We start from the raw sequence: 14718 nt of genomic DNA on the forward strand, positions 1-14718 counted from the left end.
CTCATGTTGTCTTTATGGATTTATTGCTTTTGAGGTTTTACAGGGTTGGAAATCCGACTGCATCTCAATTTCACACATTCCAGACTTTAATACATGCTTGATTACCAACAGCATATATGTAACAATCTCAGGTGTGTCTTATTAAACTCATAGTAAAACCAGGAGTGGATCACTGCTGTGCAATCTGCGTCTTATTTCCATCCCGATTTTACCTTTAAATGTATGAAGAATCTTTTTAGGAGCGAGTGTTTAATAATGTTTGAGGGCCAGTTTTAACAAAGCAGTTTGCTGAATCCAGCTTAATTATACTGATGAGAATACATTGAAAGAAAAACAAGTCAAGCTTGCAATCATTTATAACTAACTTAGCTGATTTTCTTCAAAACTCTTCCGTTGTGAAATAGGCAGAGAGAATACCGTTTGCTTGCTAAAACCCTGCTAAATGCTCGGAGTTCTTTGTGAAACTGGTCCCAGGTTTTGATAACAAGCTGATTGATTTGAACAGCATACCTTCTTTCTGAAATATTGCAGGTACAGACAGTGCCGCCCACAGGGGGGCAGACAACCAGCAATTTTGACACCGGGCCCGGCATTACGGCGAATCCCTGACTTAAAAAATTGTCCCGGGACGGAACATTTCTGTGGGCGGCACTGGGTACAGGTTAACTATACTCAATGCTCATTACACTTTTTAAATGTTATTATTATTATTTTTCAAGAATTATTCAAGAAAACAAAAACAAGCAAACGAGGCACTAATTGTATTCGTTTTCTGTTGATATGCAGAATTTGAGTTATTTGTAACCTTGATAATATTTTAATATCTAATCCAACTCTTTTCGAGTATTTATTTTCAAACTACACTTCGTGTTTGTGTCTTACAGTTCATTAGACGTCCGCTTTAAACCGTTCTCTTTAGAACTCAGTGACGTGAGCACATATAGGGCCGTGTCGGTGAATGGGTGGAGTTTGTCTTGCTGATCTCATCAGGGAGTGGAAATCACGAAGAGTCTGACATTAACCAGCACTTTAGAACATCACTGTAGGCTGGGGAAAAAAAGGATATTTTTCTATAATTTCCAACAAGAGGGGAGAAACGGGACCACAAAGAGAGAATTGTAAGCGGTAAGTAGTACAGTAATCCTAAACGTGGTTCTGTAAATTATGCTATCGGTTTAAAAGTTTTGTTGTATTTGGGGTGTGAAGTTAGTGTGTCCGGACTACTACTAGAACGAAGCCCCCACAACGTCTCTATGGGCTTTATCGCCAGCTTCTATAGTTTTGTCCAGTGAGTCAGTAATCTGTCATATTTATTATATATTTGTTTTGTTGTAACAAGTAAGTGACATACATGGTCGCGGTCCTGAAAACCGCGTATAATTTACTTTTTACAAAATCTGACTGGGAGGCGAAGTTGTCTGTGGTTGAGAGTTTGAAAGCAGACAGGAAATTAAAAAAAAAAAATACTTGAATGATCAGAACGGTGCAGTTGGTCTCAAGTTTATAAAAAAAAAAGTTCCAAAAACGGTGCTTTTGTTGCGACTTGCAGATATGTAACAAGCACTTTCTGCAGCCCAGGGATATGCTTTATAAAACGGGAACGAGCGTTTGGTAAGAAAACAGAAGTTAAAAAAACGTAAGAAAGAAGTTTAGACACGGAGGAAGATGAAGTTTGTACTGTTCATTCTAAAATAGATAGGTCTAACGTTTGCCTGCGTAAAGAGTAGTTTACACATACTGTATAGCATTTTTGAACTTTTGTAACTGCACTTTTTATAGTTTTCTGCTATGGTTGATGTAATGGCATTTTATAAACGTTACAGGATGCCAACGGGCCTATGAGACAACACTTCCTTTTTACCTGGGGAAGTGTTCATACATTTAGGGCTTTACAGCTTATTAGCTGAAAGTATGTTTTGATGATAACATAGTGTCCTTAAGAACAAAAAAGCAAAACAATTTTACAGATCTGACGTCTCTTAACTGTCTCCCAAATTGTTTTGGGCTGCTTGTTAGAAGCAATTTTTAAGTGTCAGTCTGGACAATTGGAGGCTTTTCTTTACTTGGTCTATATTGAACATTTCACAAGCTGCTGTGGGAGCAAAGTGCTCTGGCTCTGATGCTCAAGGTGCTGGGCTTAGATTTAGGTATGTATTGATAAAAAACAAGTCTGTTTTTCAGAAAGATGCATTCTCCAAGTTTGCAGAATCCTTAAAGCATGTTATGTATTGGCCTAATATGTAAAATAAACACTATTACCAGATATTGCTGCAGTTTGACAGGGTGTAGTCAACTGCGATGGAGTTGCCTGTCAAGGTTATTCTATACATGTTCTATGAGGTTTGTTGCCAGGCATGGGTGTCGTCCTTTCTGGGCATTTTATGCTCTCGTGTTCCTTTCTTCTGTTCTATTTTGCAATCACTTGTTTTGGTAAATCTTCCAGCAAGTAGAAAAACAGCCAAAAACAGGGCATCATTTCTGAGGTAAATGTGGTCAGTGCTTAAATTAGTATTTTTAAGTTTTATTTTTGGAGCAAACAGTGTACCTCAGTGTAGTTATTTTTCTCAGTATTAGCTAATTTTGTAAGCTTGGTTTGCGTGAAGTTTCTGGTTACATGTGTAGGCTTTTGATGTGGAGCTATCCGGTGATGGCTAAAAGCATTATCGACATGAAGTGACTAGTTAGTCAGTGGCACATACTTTTTGTTGCCTCTGGGGGTGAAAAGTATTTGAGAAACAAGTTTTCAGTGTGGCAGCCAGGGTGTGCCCTTCATTGTTGGACAACATAGAAAAAATGTAATAGCTGCAGGGAAGAGCTATCTGTACAAATATTAAGGCTGATCTCAAACACAGAAGCAGCCAAGAGTGGAACAAATGACTTTAAAATAGCCATTTTTTTACTGTTTAATTTCAAGCTGTTTTAGGATTTTAAAATCAGAAAGTGAATTGAGTAACATTGGTTAATCTGGAACCCCCTTCTCCAAGCAACAATTCCCAAACAGAGTAATAGGGATTCCTTGAATTCTTGGGGTGGAAAGGGTTAAGGAATTTGACATGCTCGCGCATGCAGCTTTGAACCACTGTGGAGTGAACTGTGTTTGGAGAAGTTGCTGATAACACTTCACAGAGCTTGATAACAAGTGTTTAAGTTAAACGCTTCACCGGTTTGCTTCGTATGGTGTGACTGTCCACAGAATGGAAAGGGCAGTATTGGTTAGTATATTAAGTATATATGTAGCTAGTTCTACGCCCGCAATGCTTTATCTGCAAAACAGCAGGGCTGCATTAAAAAAAAAAAACTGAGAGGTCATTCTTAATAGAAAATCCATTGTTAATTATAAATCAAGTGAATCACTTTGGTATTTTAAGGTTTCCTTTTTTATGAATGTTTCTCTTGTTTTTTGGACTGATCCTGTTTGTCTGTTACACTCTACATTCAGAATTCACAAATGTGGAATAAATACTGTTCAGGAGGCAGATACGTCAAATCGGCAACACCACCCAGGGTCTTGCATAAAACTGGGTTGGTTGGCAAGTTATCCTTAGTGTGTTGCTCTGGCATCACCCGAGCCAGGTTGTACACAAGTCTGCTAATAAACCCACCGCAATGTTACTTACCTCATCAGACAAGACATGTTATTTACTTTCAGAACTAAGGCAAATAACTGTTTTGCATGAAGTAGGCCTACATCCTCTCACTCTTGGAAAATCATTTGTCTGGATTAAAGTTGACCTCTTAAGAAATACTGGTCTAAGAACAGATTCATAAATATATAGACTGCATGTAAATTGTCGGTTTCTTTCTTGCCTGTAAGGAATTCAAGATGAAATGTGGATTAAGGCCTCTAGGATTTGACATAAGGGTGTTTATCTGGAATATACTGTGTAGTAAATTTCCTTGTACTATATATCGCAGACACGCCTTTTTCAGTACATACATATTTTACAGCCTAATTTGGCGCGAATGCGATTGGGAAATGCTTCCCTGTTTTACTCTGTGCAGGCCTTCTGCTCTGACTAGACTGGAAAAATGTGGTCAGTGAGTAAATTGGATTACACAAAAAATGATCAGGAGGGGACGGGGGATAAGGACAGGGACTGTCTGATTTCTGAAAGCATTCAGGGCCTCTGACCAAAATGTTTTTGTTTTTTTTATCAACAATTCAGTTACTGTAACATAAACAACATTTATGTAAAACGATATTGGAAAAGAGCCCAAAACATAACCCTAACCTCTGTCTCTGAAAGGTTCTTTATTGTGGAGCAATTGGAAAATGAAAACATATTAAGAGGAGTGGAGATACAGTATGTGGCCGCTCATCAGTAATGTATTTTATATTTTAAGATGGATCATTCTAAATATCCCACTCCTTAATACTGAGCAAATCATTTCTTAATCTAAAGCAGTAGTTTAGCAGGAGGCTTCCTAGTGAAGTTGCATGTTGCATCAATGAAAATATCATCAGTTTGTTTTTTTATGTGATAATTATTTGGCAGCACTAATAACAGTATAAATTAATGTAATTGATTGGATAACTCTGCTAGTTGTAAACTAATAGTTGTAAATATTTTGTCTGGGTTTAAAAAAGACGAGAAACCGACAGCAACTGTATGAGGTATTAAGTATTGCTCGACGTGATAAATTCTATACTGTCTGCTTCAGCTAAAACATTATAGTTTTGTCTTGCAAGTTTTAAATGAGTAAAAGATTAAGTTCCTGTTGGTATAATAATACCTGTTATGTTCTGAATTACAGTTAATCAAAACAAAATCCGCCTATTGATATCTCTTTCAGCTACTGTGAACATTCCCATTGTCTTTGGTTTCCTCATTCTAAAAAAGTGACCTTTTAACTCCACTGCCTCTATACTACAGAATGCCTACATTTAACTGAAATTCAGCTATCGGGAGACAATTTTATTAAGAAAGAAAAAGTGAATGTTTTACTTGTATAAATAACCATTGAGGGATTTGCAATAACCACTGTACAGTATTACTTATTGTATAAATAACTACTGTGGGGTTTTCAATGTCTGTTATAAGAGCATGTGTCTGTGTGTGTGGTTTTTAGTCTGAGAATCTATTCTGAAACAATTTTTGTTTGTCCACTAACTCTTGTCTCCACTCCATCCATTTTATAGATGCAGATTCTGCATTTGATATGAAATGGTGGTTTCTGTACAGACGCTTGCCAAAAGTGAAAGTGGTCATATATTTAAAACAATGTTAAATATTAATTAGTGCTGGGACAAATATCAGAATATTCAAACCAATATTTTTTGACATGTATTCAGATACAAAAATCAGATGTTCGTTTGTTCAGCCACAAAAAGGCACAAGTAAACCTCATGTTATTACTTTATGAAAACATGTCTATGGCCACTGTTTACTGTGGTGAAACAGCAGTGGCAAGGAATGAAAAAATGTAAATAAGTAAAATGCGTTGTCAACTTTATGTACTATTTATTTCAGGAATAAACAAAACCACGTTTAACTTGAACTGCTATTTGGCATCCTTTGTTTTGTAGTTAATTCACTGGGGTAAAGTAAGGCCTACACAACATATTTACTCCTGGGATATTTTTCTACTTTAATGTGTGACATATTGTAACGCCTTGCTGTAAAAATAAAGGCACACACACACACACAGGGACCACGCCCCCCCTGCCCCTGCTGCTATGCTGTCTCTGCCTGCGTTCTGAGCAATATAACGAATATTTAAGTTATGAGCGAATATCCAAACATGAAAGTCCTGTATTCATCCCAGCGCTAATATGAATGTGTACTTTGTACATGTTTTGTGGAAGGTACAGTAGGGACGTTGTGTTTCTTCAGTCTTGTGCTTGTGTAGACCAAGTCCTGGTGATTGAGATTCAGGTCCATGGTCAATCAAAGTTCTGAGGCAAAGATCCAGCTCTGCAGAAAATACAAACACCAACCTGGAGATGGACTGGAATAACCAGACCTAAAGGTGTCTGTGCTGTTCTAACTGGATGATATATTGCTCTTTCTGGACTGACTCAGCAACTGATAAGCATTTTAGTTTCCTTTGCTGTCTATATTTAATAATTTATTTTTGTCAGACACCTTTGGAAATGTACGTACCCTTGCACACACCCTTGTGGAATTTCTGTAAAGGCTCTTGTTCCAAAAACTATAGCGTTATACATCCCCACATGTTACTACAACTGTTTAAATGACGTATCAGTCATTTCTTTTAGTTGTTTTCAGCCTGAAAACTTTTTACAGCGTAATGTGTACAGTAAACAAAAGAAACTAATTTATTATTATTCGCATTACATGTTATAGCTTATAGTGTAAGGGTTATTGCCCAGGCTGCCAAATGGGCAACGCAGCAAGAAGGACCCATGATGTCACACCGAACACAAAGCCAGGGCACTTGTATTGCTATTTCTGATCGCTCTTCCTGCAGTAATCAGGGACATGCCCCTGTTCTCAGACACACGTGCACTCGGCTGACATCTTGAAAATACCTTTGAAAAAGACTTTACATTTATAAGTGTAAAACGTTGTCAGGATGTTAAATGCAAAAGAAAAATGTACAGGTACATCATTTAAACATTTGTAGCAACACATGGGGACGTATAACGCTGTATTTTTCGAAACCCCGCTACTTACTCTTTAAGTGTGGGTTTGAACACTTCATATATGAGTGAGAAAGCTCAGTTATTCTGTTCTTTTCAGATATGTGTTTACAGTTGTAAAACTGTTGCTTATTTAGATAGAAGCTGTACAGGTTTGGCATTGCAGCATGACTGCTCTGGGGGCTGTAATAGTAATAGAATTACACTAATCGTCTTTCATTTTCTTACTGAATTTCAAGTAAATAACAAGACCATGTAAGGTATATTTGAGTCTTACCCAAAAATACCCTGCAAAGCTACAAAATGTATACATTGAAAATCTGGGAAATGTAAAATACTGACCTGGTCCTATTTTTACAAGTCAGGCATTGTTCTGTATTCAGTTGAGTGATCCTTAACATGTTTGAATTTGTTAGTACAGTATTAGTATGAACTGCATTTATTCGTTACCGGTTAAAGACATTTACAAGTACTGAATTTTTTATATAACTTTGTCACAGTAATAAATCCTGTACTGGTCGTAATTCTCAAGCACTTTTAAATTTTATAGGCACTTGGGCCTGAATAACCATCAATTAAGAAGACTAGTACATTCTCACTTTCTGGTTTGCTTTCTTGTAGCTGAATTAATCTACTATACCAACTGGTTTGTCTTGGTGGAAAGTACAGCCACATGCAGTGAAGTTGCCAACCCTAGTCTTTGAGCCAGTGGATTTTAAAGCCATGGAGCTGAAGGGGTGTAGCTGGTTAAGTGCTGTGCTGGTACAGTATATTGTCATGCCGTGATTAGAGATCTGGTCAGAATAATGTCATTCGGACACTTGGAACAGCAGTGGCAATATCCTTGACTGAGTCACTACTGTGATTATAGAAGATTCCATAGATTGTTCAACCCCCTTTAACCTGCCAAAAACACAGTACCCCTTCCCTTAAACACATGAAATACTGTAAAATAAATTGAATTGATTTGAGACATACAGGGGAGAAGCAAATTAAAAGGGAATAGCACATATTTGAAACACTTTGCTTAGTAACAAGGTTACTATTGATGCAAACTGTAGTGGGTTCTCTGGGAATAAGGGTCTCTTTGTCCCAAGGGGTCTTGGTGCAGGATGGGAATCTTGCTGAGTCCTGTGTGGGGGCTGCTCCATCCCATTCACCATCTCTCAGGCTAGCTGCTAATCCTCAGCCTGCAAATGATACAGGCTCCTGACTCCTACAAAAAGAAAACTTGAGCTTCTGCTAAGTTCAGAACAACACTCTGTTGTTGTACCTTGCATGCAATGGATTGTAGCCTCCGATTTAAAGAAAGAAAACAGGAGGTTGCTTGCCTGTTCTGACAGAAACGTCCCCCTCTTTAATGACCACCAACCTAGGTCAACATTTTGTGGAGAAGTTAATGGGGAAACCAATAACCAGTTTTTTATAATGGTTTTTAATGATGTATTATATTCCTTCTGGTACAGTCAAGCACCTGACAGCAATTACAGCAAGCGTTGGGAATCTCGTTTCCATGTTTTTCCAGAACTGGTAAACATTGTCGCATTTCATTTCGCTGATAATTTCATAGTAAGCACGGTATTCACACTGTGCTGCACAGTTATCTTCAAACTGTGGAATGGCCTCAAACACTTCTTTCTCAGCTACGCTGAGATACTTCTCTTGAAAAATGCAGGTTTAGATCGGGCAGTAGAGTTGCACTGCATGTATGTTTACATTTTTTTCAGCGCTGTCAGTTGATTTAAAGTGTGAACGGCTACATTGCAAAGTAAGGCTACCAAGATAGTTCAACATCATTAGCGCAACCGTGAAAAAAAAGCTTTTTATTTATTTATTTAATTTATTTAATTTATTTTTGATTTGTTGTTGAGATAGACATTCAAGTAGTGTTGGTAAAGTTCAATGTTCTCCACTAAAATCACGGACACCAGCAAAAATCACGGAATCTGTGACACCCGTGATCACCGTGGCTTTATCCCAGCCTTAACTATAAGTACACGTGTTGCTAGTTTGGAGTAATTTACATAGCTATTGAATGTTGTAGCTCTTGATGACAGTACACACATACTGTAGCCTAAAGCTATTAATAAGTCATTCCAGTGAAGTATGTTACAGTAGCCTAGGCTTGGATTTCTCATAAAACTTAAGAAGGAAGCTATACCAAACAAGTATATTTTAGCCTTGCCTCTTTTTTTTATTGAAACAATAAAGCCCTGTCTCCTATAATTTTCAGATGAACAGAACATACAGGTTTCAGACTCCATTTGTAACTCCAGTGTGTATCAAGTGTCTCATCTGAACCATCATTACAGTCTTCAAAGGTTCAGCTCCCAGCCCAGGATGGACGGTGTGAAGCATACTGATGCAGCAGTGTCCACACTATGCTGGGCCCTGTTAGCTTCTTTTGGAGTATCCCCTGGAGGTTGAAGACACAGTGGGGGTAACATATTTGAACACTGAGCTGTTAAAGTAGCCGTAAGAGGGAATTCATTTAAAAGAAGCTTCTCTAAGGGGAGGTAAATTGGTAAACCTCAACTGACATCTGGAATTGGTTTTAGTCTCTTCCCTCATTTCAAATTCCATATGCCCCCCCCCCCCCCCCCCATGTTGCAGCTGTTTGGCAGTCCATTTTATAAAATGTTGGTTGGAGCCTAACCTTGGTGTCTTGTACAGAGCTAGTTTTGAGGGTGGCCTTTAAAACCAAGCCTGTTTGTTAATAAACAGAAACTTGTCTATAAACAGTTTACTTAAGGCATCTTCACCTCCAGTCAGCCCTTTTTTCAATATCTAATGTAACAGTGCTACTATTTTAAAATGCGCAGTGCTTCACTAGCAGCTTAAATAACCAATTTATAAAAGCAATGCCAGGAGTAAGACCTTGAGGTCCTGCCAGGACTGAAAGGGTTAAGCCAGCCAAGAAGATAAGTGTCTGAATTAAAGAGCTGTTGTTCTAAATGGGCTCAGTGACTGAACTGATCTGAAAACAGCCATATGTTCCTTTTCAGCTTTAATATCGGTATCTATCTTGAATGTGAAGTAGTGAAACTAAAATAGTATTTTAAGCAATGTCATTGTTAGACTTTACTAAATAAATGAATAAGTAAAAAACTGGTTCCTGTAACCAACGAACCAGCCTTGCTTCAAACATAAACTTGGTATGTGACTTAGTAACACACAAACTGATGCTTTAAAAGAATAGGGTACCAGTTTACGTGAAGAATGATGGTTGGTAATAGAGAGTCATGGAGTACCAGTAGAGAACTCTGAATGTATTCTGGGTGACTCCCTTTGAATAGCCTTTTTGATGATGGTTGTATCCATGTGTGAACTTTAAAGGCCTGGTCTCCCGTAATGATCAATTATGATTACTGTCCGCTTCCTCTGGGTATGCATTCTGTTTTTTGGACTGAGGCTCTATATTAACAGTTTGACCTTTGACATGAAATCCATTCGTTGCAATTCAAGAGACAGAAATAGTGCTCGTAGAAATTGAGGCGAGGGGTTTAGGCCTATGGAGTCCCTAGTGGTGAGCCCATATTTGGAGAAGATGTGCCCTCTGTACCCTATGTTAATGTTTTTAAGCAGACATCGGCTATTGTTTTAATGTGGGCAACAGTTCTGTCTGTTTTCTGACAGAATGCATTTGAATAATCAAGTGTTTTCAGTGTGTATTGAAAATTTGGGAGAGCTGGTTGCTTTTCCCCTAAAAAAAGAAAAAAAAAATCATAAAGGAGGATCATCTTAAAGGGAAATGTAAAGCAGACGCATAATTATTACTGTTTTTTAATAAAATGTTTGTAACTTTCAAAACTTGTATGGTTTGCTAATTTCAGGAAGCATTTTAGGTAATAAATTTAATTTACAAAAGCAATGCCAGGAGTAAGACCTTGAGGTCCTGCCAGGTTAATTTACAAGTGGTAGTAATAAGTTCAAGTGAAATTGCCCATCTGCTTCATTATAATTTTAAATTCCAGGTACACTTTGTCTTTTCTTTTGGAGGGCCTGCTCTATCCCTAGTATGGTAAAATGAAGGCAGAGCCTCTAGAGAATGGAGATGTCATATATTTATGTTCGGGGTTTACCCTGCAGCGGTTTCAGTCCTGTTTAGGAGATTTCAGAGGGTGTTTCATTTCCAGTTGCTGGATGTTTTAAGCTCCTCTGGATGGGGTTCAGCTCCTGCCAGTGTTTGTCTAGAGTCCTTATTTGGTCAAAGCTACACACATTATTATTCCGTCAGTTGAAGAAGAGGAGAAATTATTTAGTTTGGAACACAGGGATTTATTTTTGTGTTAATACTTGTTGGTCAGAGGCTGGCAATGTGTGGCTGAAGAATAAATCTTATCCACTTTCAACTTAGGAATTTAAAGAATTTAGGTCCTCCCCTTCAATTTTAGAACCAGAATGCACATTTCTGATATCTGTTGATTTGTTGTGGATATCAAGAATTGGATTTAGGATAGCTAAAATATAATTCTGGGTGATGCTGGTTATGGCTTAATGTTAAAACTGCATGTGATGTGATAACTTCAGTTAAAACACTGGCCACTTGCGTTCAGATTGGTTTCTGCATCCTTCTGTGGCCCTCCTGTTTGGTTAGCTTCAGTTGGAAACTGTAATTGGGACACCACAGACGTGTATTTCTGTTGCATTGACAACTGGCATTTCATACGTGTGAAATATTGTTTCTATTTTTAGTGGTGTGAAATGATAGCTGTCAGTGCATGTTTTATTAAGGGTTAAAAGTTCAACACAATCTATAGCTATATAGAGGCTGCAGGGCATTTAGAAGGGCAAATCTAGAAAGAAAATTAAGATTGGTTAACCAATTAACCAAATAGAGAGTTTCTAAAGCTGTTGACTGGTTTGGTCCATTACAGTGCAATGGGGAGTTATCCATTTCTCCAAAGGTGTACATTTGTTTCTCCCTGTCTTTTATATTAAACGACAGGAGTACATCAGCCATGTGGGAGTATTCAGGACATGCATGTGAAGGATAGCAAATACAGAAAGAAGGCTTGTTGGAAACACACGTGATCTTACAGTAAGGATTGGCATAATGGGTTTTCTTCAAGGTTATGTATGTACAGTGTCTAGTGCTTTGAGAAGACACTTTGGGGGGGTTGGGGGAGAAGAATGTGTTCAAGGCTGTAAGAAGTTAGTGTATTTAAATAAACAATCGCTCTTTGTCACAGACTTACCCATTGCTATAAGGTCTTATTGCAAAGAGCAGTTGTTAATGTCTTGTGTGTGCAGCAGAGACTTCGATCCCGCCACCCAAGTAATATTAAACTCCTTAAGGCAGCTCAACACTTCACAGGTGCTAATGGGTTTAATCTTTTCTTCACTGCCAGTGTCTCTCTATAGCACGTGGTTGGTGTTTGCATTCACTCCTGTTAATGGCCTCAAACAAAGGTTAAGGTGGGAAATCCTCTGATTATTGCTGGCTGGTGATTGGGAATGAGTTATTGATAGCAGCTCACTGTATCTCTCTTAGCTTCGTGAGTGGCGTTTGACAGTGAAGGGCAATGACTTTACAAAGCAGCTTGCTCATAAAGATTGCTTCTTGGTATTCTGCCCTGTTGCTGCCATGATGCAAGGTGCTTTTGCTGTTCCATAGCAAGATGGAGCTTGCAGAGAGTGCACTAGGATGTCTGTTATGGAATGTTTTTGGGAATGCAAATAATTTATTTCCGTTAACAGAACTCTTTTTGATGATAGACTGAAGTGTGTGTTGGAGACTTTTTTCCTCAGTCTTCTGACAATTAAGAACATTGAAAGCTATATTGATCAGAGTGCAGTGTGAACACGCAGGAAGACGTTATCTAAGGATACATGCATTTCCTCCCTCATGCTTTGTCTATAATAAGAAAGTTGAGGTCATTTTTCTATACAGTGCTCTATTGTATGATAAATTGGCTACAAGTTGTACTGAGATGTCAGACATTGTACAATATGCGATTGCTTTGGAAAAGAGGGATTTCTGTTGATACAAACATGACACACACAACTAAAGAAGTCCTCTTTCACTAGAGATAGTGGCTGTCATAAGAGTCCTTTTGAAATAATTTCATTGATTGTGGAATATTATATTTATCCTCCATGAAGCCTGATATTGTTACCTTGGCAAAATGTAAGCCACTTTATTTTTTCAGACTTATAGACTGATTTCAGTACGTAGTTATATTACAGTCGTTGACCTTTTTAAAATGTTCTCTGTATTTTGTGTAAGCAGGTGTCTCTTTTCTTTACACAGTTGTGTGTGCCTCATATCTGCCCTAGTCAGACAAGCCTTTTTGTGTTCACAGCAGCGTAAAACCTTGTAATTTCCTGCAGGCTTGTTAAGCTAAGCTACGCGCCTTTCTTTCCTAGTACAGTAAATACAGTATCTGTATGCATGCTGTGGAGATGGCGTCCTAGTCTCCCTTTCCCTGCACCAGTAGACTGGCAGGGTGCCTGTTGTGTACAGCAGTGGAAGCAGCTCACATGTCGCAGTACCTGTGTGGCGCGGGAGTAAGAGGTTACAGATTGCAGATATTATTAGCTGTAGGCTTTCACTGGCTGGTAAATACAGAAACCACTAGGAGCCAGACTGGAGACACCTGCCAACCACGTGTGATAATGTCAGATAATGTTTCTGTCCTGTACTGTTTCGGGAACACAATTCACTGTACTGTAATGTCAGATAGCATCATATATATATATATATATATATATATATATATATATATATATATTAGTGGCTCTCAAAAGTATTCACCCCCCTTGGACTTTTCCACATTTTATTGTGTTACAACATGGAATCAAAATGGATTTAATTAGGAGTTTTTGCCACTGATCAACACAAAAAAAGTCCATAATGTCAAAGTGAAAAATAAAATCTACAAATTGTTCTAAATTAATTACAAATATATAAAACAGAAAATAATTGATTGCAGTATTCAATCCCTTTGCTATGACACACCTAAATAACCAATTGTCTTTAGAAGTCACATAATTAGTTGAATGGAGTCCACCTGTGAGCAATTAAGCTGTTTCACATGATTTCAGGTTAAATACACCTGTATCTGGGAGGTCCCACAGTTGGTTAGTACATTTCCTAACAAAAACTACATCATGAAGACGAAGGAACATTCAAAGCAAATCCGGAATAAGGTTCTTCAAAAGCACCAATCAGGGGTAGGATATAAGAACATTTCCAAGGCATTGAATATCCCCCGGAGCACAGTAAAGTCCATTATTAAGAAATGGAGAGAATATGGCACAACTGTGAATCTGTCTAGAACAGGCCGACCTCAAAAACTGAGTATCCGGGCGAGAAGGGCACTAGTCAGGGAGGCCACCAAGAGGCCTATGGCAACTCTAAAGGAGTTAGTCTTCCACGGCTGAGCTGGGAGACACTGTGCATACGGCAACAATAGCCCGGGTGCTTCACAAAACTGGCCTTTATGGGAGAGTGGCAAAAAGAAAGCCATTGTTGAAAAAAACTCACAACAAAGTACAGAGAAATCCTGGAGGAAAACCTGCTGAAGTCTGCAAGAGACCTGGGACTTGGGAGAAGATTAATCTTCCAGCAGGACAATGACCCCAAAAATACAGCCAAAGCCACACTGGAGTGGCTTAAAAACAAAAAGGTAAATGTCCTGGAGTTGCCCAGTCAAAGCCCGGACCTCAATCCAATTGAGAATATGTGGAAAGAGTTGAAAATTGCTGTTCACCAAAGGTCCCCATCCAACTTGACGAAGCTTGAGCAATTTTGCAATGAAGGATGGGCAAAAATTGCAGTGTCCAGATATGCAAAGCTGGTAGAGACTTATTCAAATAGACTCATGGCTGTAATTGCTGCCAAAGGTGCCTCTACCAAATATTGACTCAAGAGGGTGAATACACAATCAATTATTTTCTGTTTTGTATTTGTAATTAATTTAGAACAATTTGTAGATTTTATTTTTCACTTTGACATTATGGACTTTTTTGTGTTGATCAGTGGCAAAAACTCCTAATTAAATCAATTTTGATTCCATGTTGTAACACAATAAAATGTGGAAAAGTCCAAGGGGGGGTGAATACTTTTGAGAGCCACTGTGTGTGTGTGTGTGTGTGTGTGTGTGTGTATG

General features: G+C 38.3%; 1 protein-coding gene across 3 annotated transcripts in view; it reads left to right on the forward strand.

Annotated features, from left to right (window-relative positions):
* The first annotated feature begins 211 nt into the window (after window positions 1–211).
* Window positions 212–14718, forward strand: part of LOC117973150 (talin-1) — a 101892-nt gene continuing 87385 nt past the window's right edge. The window contains exon 1 of one of the 3 annotated variants that reach the window (XM_058991366.1): window positions 212–1125. The gene's annotated coding sequence lies outside the window, so the exon portion shown is untranslated. The remainder of the gene's footprint in view (window positions 1126–14718) is intronic. The other 2 variants (XM_058991351.1, XM_058991355.1) reach the window with 2 other exon arrangements.

The sequence above is a fragment of the Acipenser ruthenus genome, chromosome 2, assembly GCF_902713425.1.
Source record: "Acipenser ruthenus chromosome 2, fAciRut3.2 maternal haplotype, whole genome shotgun sequence".
In the NCBI taxonomy this organism is placed as follows: Eukaryota; Metazoa; Chordata; class Actinopteri; order Acipenseriformes; family Acipenseridae; genus Acipenser; species Acipenser ruthenus.